The 13,892-nt window shown below is 38.6% G+C and overlaps 1 non-coding gene across 1 annotated transcript; it reads right to left on the reverse strand.

The window, feature by feature from the left end:
* Nucleotides 1–5,074: 5,074 nt before the first annotated feature.
* On the reverse strand, nt 5,075–5,181 carry LOC127089405 (small nucleolar RNA R71). Its single transcript, XR_007791005.1, has one exon. It is a non-coding gene; the product is annotated as a small nucleolar RNA R71 (small nucleolar RNA).
* Between the last annotated feature and the right edge of the window lie 8,711 nt (nt 5,182–13,892).

Here is a 13,892-nt window from a genome sequence, read left to right on the forward strand (position 1 = left end):
CCATAACTTTCAATTATGGTTAGAAATGGATCCCATTTATAATTTCAAGGTATCTGCCACGATGTTAAACTTACCTTGCAAAACCAACCCTTCACCTTACCATTTTACCTACTTCTAATTGAAGGTGTCGATGTTGTCCTAGGCATGGCTTGGTTACGTACCCTAGGTCCCATTCAGGCTGTTTTTTCTATTCCATCCATTCCTTTCAATCATGGTAACTCTCCTATAACCTTGAAGGGTGATCCTAAATCACACCCAACTCATACCATACTTCATCAACTTCAGTAACTTATCCACACCGACTCGATCACTTCATTACACCTTATGAGTTTTCATAGCTTAAATTCCATAACAGACACCCACGTTTCCCCTTTAACGCCTAGTGAAAGGCTACCTACAATCCTTTAACCATAAATTGTATCATTTCTCAATGAATTATCAACCGTTTTTTAATAGAAAGCGAGCCTACCACCTTCCCGACCACATGACCATCATATCCCTCTATTCCCCAACACACCTCCTATAACTGTGAAACTATATTGCTACTCGTACAACCAAGAAAAGGAAATGATATCCATTATTCTAGACATGTTAAGGGATGTCATCATTGTCCCAAGTAACAACCCATTCTCCTCACAAGTTTTACTTGTAAAAAAAAAGATGAAACTTTGCGTTTATGTGTTGACTACATAGCACTAAATGCCGTTACAATCAAAGATCGTTTCCCAATCCTGACTATTAATGAACTATTATATGAGCTTTGGAAGTGCTTCCATTTTAACAAAGATAGACTTAGTATCATGTTATCACCAAATCAGAGTTGCATTAGAAGACGCATATAAGACTGATTTTCGAACTTTTTATGGCCATTATGAGTTTCTCGTAATGCCATCTGGGCTAACAAATTCCCCTTCAACTTTTCAGTTAGTTATGAATGATTTATTGCGCCCCTAATTATGACAATTTATTTTAGTCTTTTTTGATGGTATCTTGGTTTCCAATTCTAACATGCAAGATCCCATTGTTCATTTAAGAGTTGTTTTTACCTTGCTAAAATTGAATGCTTTTGTTGCCAAATTATCTAGATGTGTATTTGTAGTGGATACAGTTAATTACTTAGGTCATGCGATTTCAGTGGGGGTGTTGCCCCAGACCCTAATAAAGTGCAAGAAATTTCAAATTAGCCAGTAGCATGTTTGCTCACGGCTCTCCAAGGTTTTTTAGGACTCATCGATTTCTACATGCGCTTTATGCGCAATTACGCCACTCCCGCTCCTTTGCTCATTGGTTTTTTGCATTCCATTATATTTTCTTGGAGTATAGAGGCAACAAAGGCCTTTACAGAACTGGAAAATAAAATGACCGACATGTCAGTGCCGACCTTGCCAGACTTTACAAAAAGATTCATTATTGAAACAAATGCATCTAGAATTGCTATTGGAGCAATCCTCTCTAAGCTGGTCACCCTCTTTCCTCATTTAGAAAAAAATATGTCCTCGCATGCAAGCCTTTTCTGTTTATGTGAGAGAGATGTTCTCTATTACGGAGTCCATCAAAAAGTGGCGTTAATACTTGATTTGGAAGCATTTCCATATCTACGCAGATCAAAAGAGTTTGCGAAACTTTTTGATTCAAAAGATCCAAACACCAGAACAACAAAAGCGGGCTTTGAAGTTAAAAGGGTTTAACTTGAATTTTTTTTACAAACCTGGAAAATCAAATCTAGTTGCAGACGCATTAAGCATAAAAGTTTGTGAGGTTGAACCCATTCTTCTCGCTCTCTCTTCCCTAGTATCAGATCTTCTCCAAAAACTCCAACAATTTTACATCTCAAACAAAGATGGGCAAGAGACAGTAAAAGACAAAGAAAACGTTGAAGGATATAACCGGTATAAGTGGTCAAATGGATTGTTGTATTTTAAGGACAAACTGCTCATACCATATCACATGAATTTTTGATAATCTCTACTCAAGGAGTATCACAACACGCCAACTACAAATCATTTTGGGGTTTAAACCAACTGTAGCTAGACTGACCTCCTCTTTTTCACGGTCATGCATTTACAAGGTGGTCAAAGACTTTGTTAAACACTGCACTATTTGCTAGCACAACAAATATCAGACACAAAAGAAAAAAGGGTTACTACAACCACTTCCAATACCAAATCAAGTGTGGGAAGAACTTACCATGGATTTCATCACACATCTTCCAACGTCGTTCGACCATACCGTGATTTGGGTTATTTATGGTCGTCTTATTTAGTAGGCCCATTTTATAGCAGTACCTATAAAGTTCTCGACGACCGACATCGATATCTACTTCTTCGTTGAGATTTTTCACATGCATGGATTTCCTAAGTCAATCATTTCCGATCGAGATCCTTATTTCTTAGCACCATATGGAAAGAGTATTTTAAATCCCAAGGAATAACACTTAAATACAACACATCATATCATTCGGAAACGGATGGTCAAATATAGGTTATAAATAGATGTTTGAAAACGTACCTAATATGCTTTGTAAGTGATCACCCCCGTCACTGGTTCAAATTTTTGCACTTGGAAGAGTTTTGGTACAACACTTCCTTCAACTCCTCGATACAGATGACACCTTTTTTTTGCACTTTATAGTCGTTTACCTCCTTCAATATCTGACTTCATTCTTGGATCCGTATCACTTGACACATTAGAGGACACGCTGAAAAACAGAGACCATATTTTATCCTAGTTAAAACAAAACTTAGAAAAAAAGCAAATAGAAGATGGAAATCCAAGCAAACAAGAAAAGACTTCACTTTACCTTCAAAGTCGGTGATTGATAACGCGAAAATGTATCATATATTTGCCTTGATTTACATTCAAAAATTGTACCATTTTCATTTATATTCCGATTATTCCGCAAGTGTTCAAGTTTTTTTGCATGTATTTCAATTCACATGCTTAAATGAGCAAAGTATAGAAAAGGAAGGAAAAGAAGAAGAAATAGAAGAGAAATAGCAGAAAAATCAGAAAATATGAACTTGGTGAACATGACGACCGTCACACACCATCACGATCGTCACGCTACCCTTAAGTATGACGACCGCCACAAGACCGTCACGACTGTCACGTATGCAAAGTCAGCGTAATGGGTTTCAAACAGAAGTGATCCACGTCGCCCTCAACTCAACCCAGTCTTCGGTCCTTAAACCATCTTCCCGTGAATCCCTCACTCAACTAAGTCCTCCTTACTTTTCTCAAGCACGAATACCAAGAGGGATTATAAAAGAATGGAATTTGGAAACTTTCGGGGATCGATCTCTCTCATCCTTTCTCTCTGCCTTTTTTTCGCTCCTGCAATTTTGTTTTCACGTTATTTTTCTTCAGCAAGCATTATTTTTTTGACTGCAATTTGTTTGCTTTTCGTTCAGAGCTTTGATTTTTCCCTTTTTCCTTTCCGTTTTTCACTTAGCCAAAAGTAGTAGTTTCCTACATTGGGGAACTACTGCAACTTAGCTAGTTTAGTTTAAGCATTTGTTTCGAAGAAGCGGAATCCTACCGACCTGTGGAGGACTGCTCAAGTACTTCAAGATTCAGCCTATTCAATTAATCAAAGTTCCAGGTTTTTTATTCAATTATTATTATTGCTTTATTATTAAATAATCATGTTTGCTTTATTGTTAAATTGTTTTTGTTCGTCTGTGTTTGCATCATTTAACATATCCGGCTAAACTACTGATGTCGGTATGTAAACAATTTAATTAGACGAGATTTAATAATAATCGGTGTAAACTTCTTTTCTCAAATAATCTTTCTGGCTGTGGTTTTAATTTGAATTTAATTAACTTTGTCACGAGAGTGAGAAGCTATTTAATACGGTTTTGCCACGAGAGTGGGAAATTAACTAAGGTTAGAACCGACAATCGCGAGAGCGTGAGGGTCGAACTGGATAGTAAAAACTAGACATTGATTTTAAAAACAGCGAGAGCACTTTAAAAGCAATTAGAACTTATTTATTTTCAAAAAGTATTTTTAACTTCAAATGGGACAGCGAGAGCGTACATTCTGACTTAAAAGTATAGTCCGAGTCAATAATCACGAGAGTGTGAGATAAAGCCTTTTAAATGAGTATTTTCTACTGAAAGGTATTTGATAATTAAAATATACACCGGTGACTTATCGAACCCCTGACAATTAATGCGTTGGATACTGATATCCCTTCATTAATATTTTCTTAAAAACTTAATTTTCTTTAGATTTAATTTTTGTTGAACTGAACCTCTAAAAATCATCGCCTTAGCTAAACATAGTAACATCGATAGCATTAGTTTGACCATCGGTCCCTGTGGGTTTGATATCTTTTAAAACTAAACAACTAGAATGTGCACTTGCAGTCAAGTATCCAATAGACTATATTTTATATATAGTCATGACTCAGATTAAGTTTTTGGCACCGTTGTCGGGGACTGATTTAGTCAAATAGTGCGATTCTTTCGTTGTGCAGTATAGACTAAGGCAAAAACTAATTTCATTTCCCTTATTTCTCGATCGTATGCCAAGTACTCGCTCACAAGGTGAAAACTTAGTACCATCAATCGCAGAATTAGAGTGTTTCTTATATTTAAGACGCTGGATACTGGAGTATGAAGGAAGGTACAATATTCCTGCTATCATCATTCCTACTACTGAACCAGTTAAAGAACCAACCATGGCTGCAGCGGAACCGTAGAATTGTCCTCTTAAGTTCTACGTTACCCCGTCTCAACAAGAACCTCACAACAGCATTGCTGCCCCTGCTACCGATCAAAACGATTTCGAGTTGAAACCCTCATTGTTATTAGCTGTCCAACAACATCAATTTGCTGGAAATCCTACCGACAATCCTAATGAACATTTGACCAAGTTTGTGCAGTACGCAGACACTGTGAAGGCGAATGGTGTATCTCAAGATGCGATAAGACTATGTCTTTTTCCTTTCTCTCTATGAGACAGAGCTTGGGCTTGGTTACAATCCTTGCCATCCAACTCAGTCACTACATGGGAAGAACTGAAGAACGTTTTCTTAGCCCAATATTTTCCGCCGAGCAAAACTGCTATGCTGAAAGCTCAAATCAACGGATTTCGACAAAAAGATGCAGAATCTCTTTACGATGCGTGGGAGAGATACAAAGATATGATGAGGATGTGTCCACATCACGGGCTCGAAGACTGGGTGATCATTCACACATTTTACAATGGGCTTCTGTACAACACAAGATTGACAGTAGATATTGCCATGGGCGGTGCACTTATGGACAAGCCATACGACGAAGCCTATCAACTCATTGAAAACATGTCCCAAAACCATTGCCAATGGGGAGGTGAAAGAACTCCAGTAGAAAATTCCCAAATAAAAGGTGGAATGTACGAAATCAGTAGCCTTGACCATGTCCATGCAAAGGTAGATGCCCTTTGTCATACGGTGAACTGACTTTTTGTGTTTTTTTAATCGCAATGTCGCGGTTAGCAAGAGTCGCCACCGACTTTTCTTTTATCCCATAAGGAAAGGTGGAAAAGAACAGGAAAGACCTTAATTTAGATTCTTAGGTTCGGGAGGTACGTTTATACAAAGGGAAGGTGTTAGCACCCTTTGTATCCATGGTTATCCATGGGCTCTTAATTGCTCAATCATTTATGTTTTCTATTTTGAAAGAGGTGGTTGGAAAATGTGTAGGAAATGTTTTGAAAAGGAGAATTTAACTTTGTAATGATTCTTGCATGAATGTATACAAAGTGGTTATCTCATTTAGATTTGAAAGTTATTTAGAAAAATATAACTCAGCAATGATCCTAGTACGGATGTATGCTAAGTGGTGATTTTCCAAAAGGATGTTTGAAATGTGTAAGGTGGGAAAAATATTTTAGGTTATGAATGAGCAATTAAGGGTTATACCTGTCCGAGGTCTTTCCGGGCATTTCCTATCCTTATGAGGGTAAAACTGTCCTTACTATTGAGAAATAAGTAGTTTTACCCTTGGGATGTAAAGGGTCATCGTAGGGTCATCGGCCGGTCATTGAAGGCAACAGTTGTGAGGATACCTTAGCATTCGAAGGGACTATCATCATTTAGCCATAGGCTACATCGAAGGGTCATCGAGGGACAAAATCGTATTTTCGAAGGCAACATCCGAGGGACCATGATTTATTTTATGATGATTTAACCGAAGGGTCTTTGCTAAGGGTATCCCCATATTCGCGGGACATGACCGTAATACCGTAATCGTGGGGTAATAAAGAGAGGTCCGATACCATTTATTTAAAGTCCATATTTTAATGTTCATTAGGTAATTATGATGAATCTCCACATTAAAATCAACACACTAAAATCAATACATTAAAAATTAATACATTAAAATTAATTAGGCAATCAATATGAATCTTCACATTAAAGTGAAGTAATTTAGAATCCATCTCCACGAAGGTCTCCCACGCGTAAAGTGGGGTACCTAGCCGGCCGCTTCATTGGGGATATGGAAGCTTTTACACCATTCAACACACGGGTTAGAGTATTAAGATAAAATATGATTTGACAATTGCACCATAAAATAGACATAACAGTTATGAGCTCAGGCCAGGTGATGCAAAAATCGCAATTAGATAAGCATAAGATAGAACAGCAAAGAGACAAAGCAGCCCCTGTCCCGCTCGCCTCTGCTTCGCCTAGCGAAGGCTCAGCGAAGGCTCGCTGCAGGCTCGCTTAGCGACGTGCTAGCGAGCGGCCACGGGTTTGGAGTTTGGCAGCAACACGACTTTCGAAAACCTGCACTCTTATGGCATTTGATCACAGGCATAGCATAGACAATTATACAGGATGTTCATACTTAGATTCCCGTACGAAATCGAATTACATATCAAAACTTTAATCGGAATGCATCATGTATGTAAAGAATATCAATTGGAAACGTAAAACAGCGGTGATACGCAAACCTGTGTGCAATTGCGATATTGAAAGGGACTGATTGCTTGGAGGCCGGATTGAGTTGGGCGGCGGTAGCTTCGGCGCGGATGGGCTGCCTTCAGGTTAGCAGGGTTTTTGCACCAGGGTTTCCGTCCTTCGTCCTGGTCTCTCCGTTTCGGTGTCCGTCCGTCTGTGTCTCTGTCCCTGTGTTGGTCCTTGGGTCTTTTTTTCGTGGCTGAAGAGCTGGTATTTATAGTAGTAGTGGTGGTGACCTAATGGGCTTAAAATGAGGTCCAAAACTTCAGATTCTCGTAAGCTTCGCTAGGCGAAGGAATTGCTCGCCTAGCGAGCAAGCCATTCTGGGCTTTTTTCTGGATCTGATGCTTCGCTGGGCGAGTGTCATGATGAAGTGTTCGCTAGGCGAAGGAATTGCTCGCCTAGCGAGCAAGCTATTTTGGGCCGTCTTTGGATTGGGCCTGTTGTGAGCTGGGCTTTCGTTCCTTTAGAGTCAGTGTCTTGCAGAACAAGTCAGAGGAAAGCTCTGTAATATCGATGGGCAAATTTTGGGGTATGACACCCTTGTTCAAAAGTTAGACAACTTGACCATAACACCCGTAACCACTGTGGCTGCCGTAACTCCAAACTGCGAGTTATGTGGAGTTCCTGGACACACTGCACCAGAATGTCATATATTAGCAGGAGTCTCTACTGATCAAGTGAATTATGCTCAAGGAAATCCTTATTCGAATACCTACAACCCAGGTTGGAAAAACCATCCTAACTTTTCGTACAAGAACAACAACGTCTTGTATGCACCTGGCCAAGCACCTGCTGTTCCACCTGGATATCAAAAGCCAGCTACTAATGCTCCTAACATTCCTAGGAAGTCCAACCTTGAATTAATGATGGAAAGTTTCATAGCTACCCAAGCTCAAATAAACAAAGACTTCTTGAACCAAAATATACATACTACTGAGCATCTTAAGCAATTAGCAAACAAAGTAGACGCTTTAGCCACCCATAACAAAATGCTTGAAACACAGATTTTACAAGTGGCTCAACAACAAGCATCTACTGCTGCTCCTGCTGGCACATTTCATGGACAACCACAACCTAATCCAAAAGGACATGTAAATGTCGTTATATTGAGAAGTGGAAAAGAACTAGACGGACTCGTAGAACCAAGACTTCAAAATCCTGCCATGTACCAAAAACCTGACAAAACAACATCTGAGAAGGTAAGTGAAGTGAATGAGAAGGAAGATAATACCCAAGAGGCCTAAGAGAAAGAAAAACCTTATGTGCCTCCACCACCTTATAAACCACACATTCTGTATCCTCAAAGATTCGCAAATTCTAAAACTGCAGGGTAATTTAAGAAATTTGTTGAACTTCTGAAGCAACTAAATATCACAATACCCTTTACGGAACCTATCACACATATTCCCTCATATGCCAAGTTTCTTAAAGAGATCCTATCCAATAAGAAAAAGATCAAGGATAATGAAACAATTACACTTACTGCTGAGTGTAGCGCAATAATCCAAAACAACATGCCTCCCAAACTGAAAGACCCAGGTAGTTTCTCCATACCTCGTATCATTGGAAAGTTCGTCATAGACAAAGCTCTATGCGACTTAGGAGCCAACATTAGTGTAATGCCCTTATCCATCTGTAAAAGGCTCAACATGGGAGAACTAAGACCAACCAAGATATATGTTCAACTAGCTGACCGCTCAATCAAATATCCTGTTGGTATACTAGAGAATGTTTCAGTACGTGTAGGAAAATTCTACATTCCTACCGACCTCATAATCATGGACATCAAAGAAGTCGGAGAAGAAAAAGTTGAATTCATCTTGACACAATTCTTACAAGCGCCAGCTATAGACGATACTTGTTATCTACTTGATTTCATAGACGAGTGCGTAAGAGAGATGGAGATGCAAGAAACCATATATTCTGATATAATGAAAATCCAAATCCCTCCAATCTTTGAAGATGATAATTAGCATGAACCATACAAAAATCACAATCTAAGCGAATGCTTAACACTTACACCTAATCACATGCCATCCCCGAAGAAACCGGACTTAGAATTGAAAACACTACCCAAGAACCTAAGATACAAATTCCTAGACACTGAACTCAAAAGACCAGTAATAGTCAACGCGGACTTAGGACAGATGGAAACTGAAAAGTTACTAGATGTCGTAAGAAAATATCCAACATCGCTGATCTAAAAGGAATAAATCATTCTATCTGTATGCATCACATTATGCTAGAGGAAGATTGTAAAACTTCTAGAGAACACCAGAGAAGGATCAACCCAATCTTAAGTACTGTAGTCAAGGATGGAGTAAAGAAGTTATTAGATGCAGGAATCATATATCCAATCTCCGATAGTCAATGGGTTAGCCCCGTTCAAGTAGTACCCAAGAAAGGGGGTGTTACAGTTGTTAAGAACGAGAAGGGTGAATCTATAGCACAAAGAGTTGTGACCGAAAGTAATGTGCATCGACTATAGGAAACTGAGCAAAGCCACTCGAAAGGATCATTTTCCTCTGCCTTTCATTGATCAAATGCTTGAACGATTGGCTAAGCATTCCCTCTTCTGATATCTAGACGGTTATTCAGGATTCTTTCAAATTCCTATCCATCCCGACGACCAAGAGAAAACAACCTTCACATGCTCTTATGGTACATTTGCTTATCGACGAATGCCATTTGGACTATGCAATGCTCCCGCAACACTCCAAAGATGCATGATGTCAATCTTCATTGACTTTATAGACGACATTATGGAAGTCTTTATGGATGATTTTTCTGTTTATGGGCAGAGCTTTGAAGGATGTCTATCAAACCTTGAAATGGTACTTGAAAGATGCGTAAAGGTGAATCTCGTATTGAATTGGGAGAAATTCCATTTTATGGTCCAACAAGGAATCGTGCTAGGACACGTAGTATCTGATAAAGGAATTGAAGTAGACAAAGCTAAAATCGAAATTATAGAAAATCTTCAACCTCCGAAAACCGTACGAGAAATACGAAGCTTCTTAGGACACGCCAGTTTCTACCGACGCTTTATCAAAGATTTCTCGAAAATTACCAAACCACTGACTGGTTTATTAATGAAAGACGCTGACTTTATCTTTGATGAGAAATGTTTAACAGCGGTTGAACAATTAAAAATAGCTTTAATCACCGCACCTATCATGCAACCACCTGACTTGAGATTACCATTCGAAATCATGTGTGATGCGAGTGACTATGCCGTAGGCGCAATGCTAGGACAAATGAAGGGTAAAAAACTTCATGCGATCTACTACACAAGTAGAACCTTAGATACTGCCCAAATGAACTATGCCACCACCGAAAAGGAACTTCTAGCTGTTATGTTCGCTTTAGACAAATTCCATTCTTACTTAGTATGAGAGAAAATCATCATCTATACTGATCACGCTGCTATTAGATACTTGCTAAGTAAGAAGGATGCCAAACCAAGACTCTTAAGATAGATCCTACTCTTACAAGAATTTGATTTAGAAATAAAAGATAAGAAAGGTACTGAGAACGTAGTAGCATACCACTTATCACGAATCGAAGGGAATAAGCCTGAACAAGTTCCAATCAATGATGATTTCCCTTACGAACGACTTATAGCCCAAATGGAAAGCAACATGTCTGAGCTAACATTAAATGATACCGAAATAGAAGAATCCATGGAAGAAATCCATACGAATATAACTCTGCCATGGTATGCTGACTTTGTCAACTACCTAGCTGTTGGAGCACTTCCACCAGACCTATCATACCAACAAAAGAAGAAACTCTTCCATGATCTAAAATAGTACTACTGGGATGAACCTCTGCTTTTCAAGAGAGGTGCCGACGGAATTTTCCGTCGATGTGTTCCTGAGGATGAAATAGATGATATAATCTCTCATTGCCATTCCGCTCCCTATGGTGGGCACGCAAGCACTTCAAAAACCTGTGCTAAGATCTTACAATCTGGCCTCTTTTGGCCTACTCTATGGAAAGATGTCCATAATGCGGTTATAAATTGCGACCGGTACCAGCGCACTGGTAACGTTTCAAGACGCGACAAAATGCTACAAGCATGCATCTTAGAAGTGGAAGTCTTTGACGTGTGGGGGATTGACTTCATGGGACCATTCCCGTCTTCTTTTGGTAATAAGTACATACTCGTAGCTGTCAATTACGTTTCAAAATGGATTGAGGCTGTAGCTTCTCCAACGAATGACACACGAGTAGTGATTAAGTTGTTCAAGAACGTAATCTTTCCTAGATTCGGTGTGCCAAAACTAGTAATTAGTGACGGTGGCTCCCATTTCATATCAAATATCTTTGGAAAACTTCTTCTGAAGTATAGAGTCCGACACCGTGTAAAAACACCTTATCACCCACAAAACAGTGGGCAAGTCGAAGTTTTGAATAGAGAGATCAAACAAATTCTAGAAAAGACTGTCGGAATATCTAGAAAAAACTGGTCATCTAAACTAAATGAAGCTCTGTGGGCATATAGGACAGCCTACAAGACCCCAATAGGGACCACACCCTTTAAATTAGTTTATGGTAAATCATGTCATCTCCCTGTAGAGTTAGAACACAAACCTTATTGGGCAATTAAGACCCTAAATCTAAATTATACTTCCGCAGGCGAGAAGCGAATTCTAGACATTCACGAATTGGAAGAACTTAGACTAGACGCCTATGAGAATGCCAAGATATACAAAGAACGAACTAAAAATGGCACGATAAACGTATATCTAGGAAAGAGTTTAATGTCGGTGACGTAGTGTTACTATTTAATTCAAGACTTAAGCTTTTTCCGGGAAAACTTAAATCTAGGTGGTCAGGTCCTTTCGAAATTACTAAAGTTTTTAGAAGCGGTGCGATAGAAATCAAGGGTAAAAATAGTGAACCGTTCATTGTAAACGGACAGTGATTAAAGCATTATCATAATATTGACAATAGAGACTATTCAAATAGTCTAAGACTTATAGAGCTTCCCGCTCAACCCCAAAACTGATATCTCACGACGTTACTATCGAACTTACGACATTAAACAAAGTGCTCGATGGAAGACAAGCCGCCTCTTTCAAATTTGTTATTGATTTTTTTATTTGTATGTTTTGCATTTTAAGTGTTTTCTTTCTTTGATTATTACTTTTATTTTGCTCCCTTTCCTTGATTCTATGCAGTAACATACTTGTTGTTTTTCGTTACTAACTTAGTAATATTGGCTACTGATTAACAGGCAAACTTAAAACTAGTTAGTAACGAATTTTCATCATGCAACAAGTAGATACAGTTTTTAGAGACAGAGTTCAGAGAAGGCGTTATGATTATTTAGCTCAGAAGGATATGGCTTTATCCATATATTATGATGGACCTACCATGGATAGGCTAGGTATCCACGATAGTATCTTGTTTATGTTTAACCAGCTAGGTTGGAAGAATGCTTCTATTAAGATAAGGTATGTCACATACCGTGAGCTTACCCTAGAATTTCTTAGCTCCCTAGTTTACATACCCGAGCATGGTTACGGACTCAACAAAGGGTTGATTTCCTTTAGCCTGTTTGGTATTGATTTCACTTATAACCGTAGAGACCTCGCTGACCTTCTAGGATTTCCTAGTGGCCCATTTGTATTCACTACCCGCCAGGAGGAATTAATCAATGACATTGACTTGGATTACTTTTGGGGTAGTCTAATTGGAGATCACCATCATGACTCACACTATATGCACGCTGATGTGATACACATCCCTGCTATCCGCTACTTCCACAAAATACTAGCCCACACCCTATTTGGAAAAGAAGAGAACAACACCTTAGTATCAAAGGATGAACTTTTAATCTTACTCTGTGTCGACCAAGGCCGACATGACAATGCTGTAACATTCATTATGGAAAGATTTGTTTACCTTAAACAGGACAATCGTGCCCCAATCCTAATAGGCGGCCTAGTAACCATGATAGCTGATGTTATTGGACTTAGACACCCACTTAACAAGCGTACACCTTTTGGACCCATCCGACCCATGGATATTGACTTTTGCTTCGACAGAAGAATTTTAGGAAACCTTGGATCGAACACTTTTGACTACCTAATTAATAATGAAGTTGTCCAGCTATTTACCTTACCAAACCATGAGAGAACGAGTGTTCATGACCGTAATAACTGGCTATATGATTTAGATGAACATCACATTGCTCCACCATCACCTCCTGAGACACCACCTATTTATGAGTATTTTGATGACCATATCTCTGTTGATGAATCTGACCCTGAAACCCCTCCAAACTACTATAATCTGAATGAACCAGAAATTCCATCTTATGCCAAAAATCTGACCACAATTCTTACACGTTTGGATGGTTTCCGTACTGAAATTACTAATGTGAAAGATGAACTAAAAAGCATGCGCCTTGATGTCTTAGGCTTAATGGATGTCACCTTCGAACAGTTTGATCACTTGAACTAGGTTGTAGCTTCTTTGGGACAACACCGTGGCTAATTACATCAATCGTTGAATTTTTCTACTCACATTAAAGCAATGAGGACACTGCTTTGTTTTAGTGTGGGGAGGGAGCACTTTACTGCTATTATTCTTTTAGTGCTTCCTGTTACTTTTAACTTTAGTCTTTACATTTAATGACAATTGCTATTTCTTACTTTTATGAAGAAAAAAAATTCAGTGATCAATTTAATTTACCTCTGTCAGTTCAATTTTGTTACTTTTAGTGTTGTTACTATCTTGTTATTTTGTTTCCATACTGTTGCTATTATTTTATTACTTTGTTTCTATACTGTTACTGCCTTTAATTTCTTCTAGTTATTATAATGTCTATTTTTGCTATGATACTAACAATATGATTTACTCATAACATGCAAACAGTTAGAAATTAATGTCAGTAGTCATAAAGCATGCATTCAATTTTTCCATT

This window comes from Lathyrus oleraceus, chromosome 5, assembly GCF_024323335.1.
Source record: "Lathyrus oleraceus cultivar Zhongwan6 chromosome 5, CAAS_Psat_ZW6_1.0, whole genome shotgun sequence".
Lineage (NCBI taxonomy): Eukaryota > Viridiplantae > Streptophyta > Magnoliopsida > Fabales > Fabaceae > Lathyrus > Lathyrus oleraceus.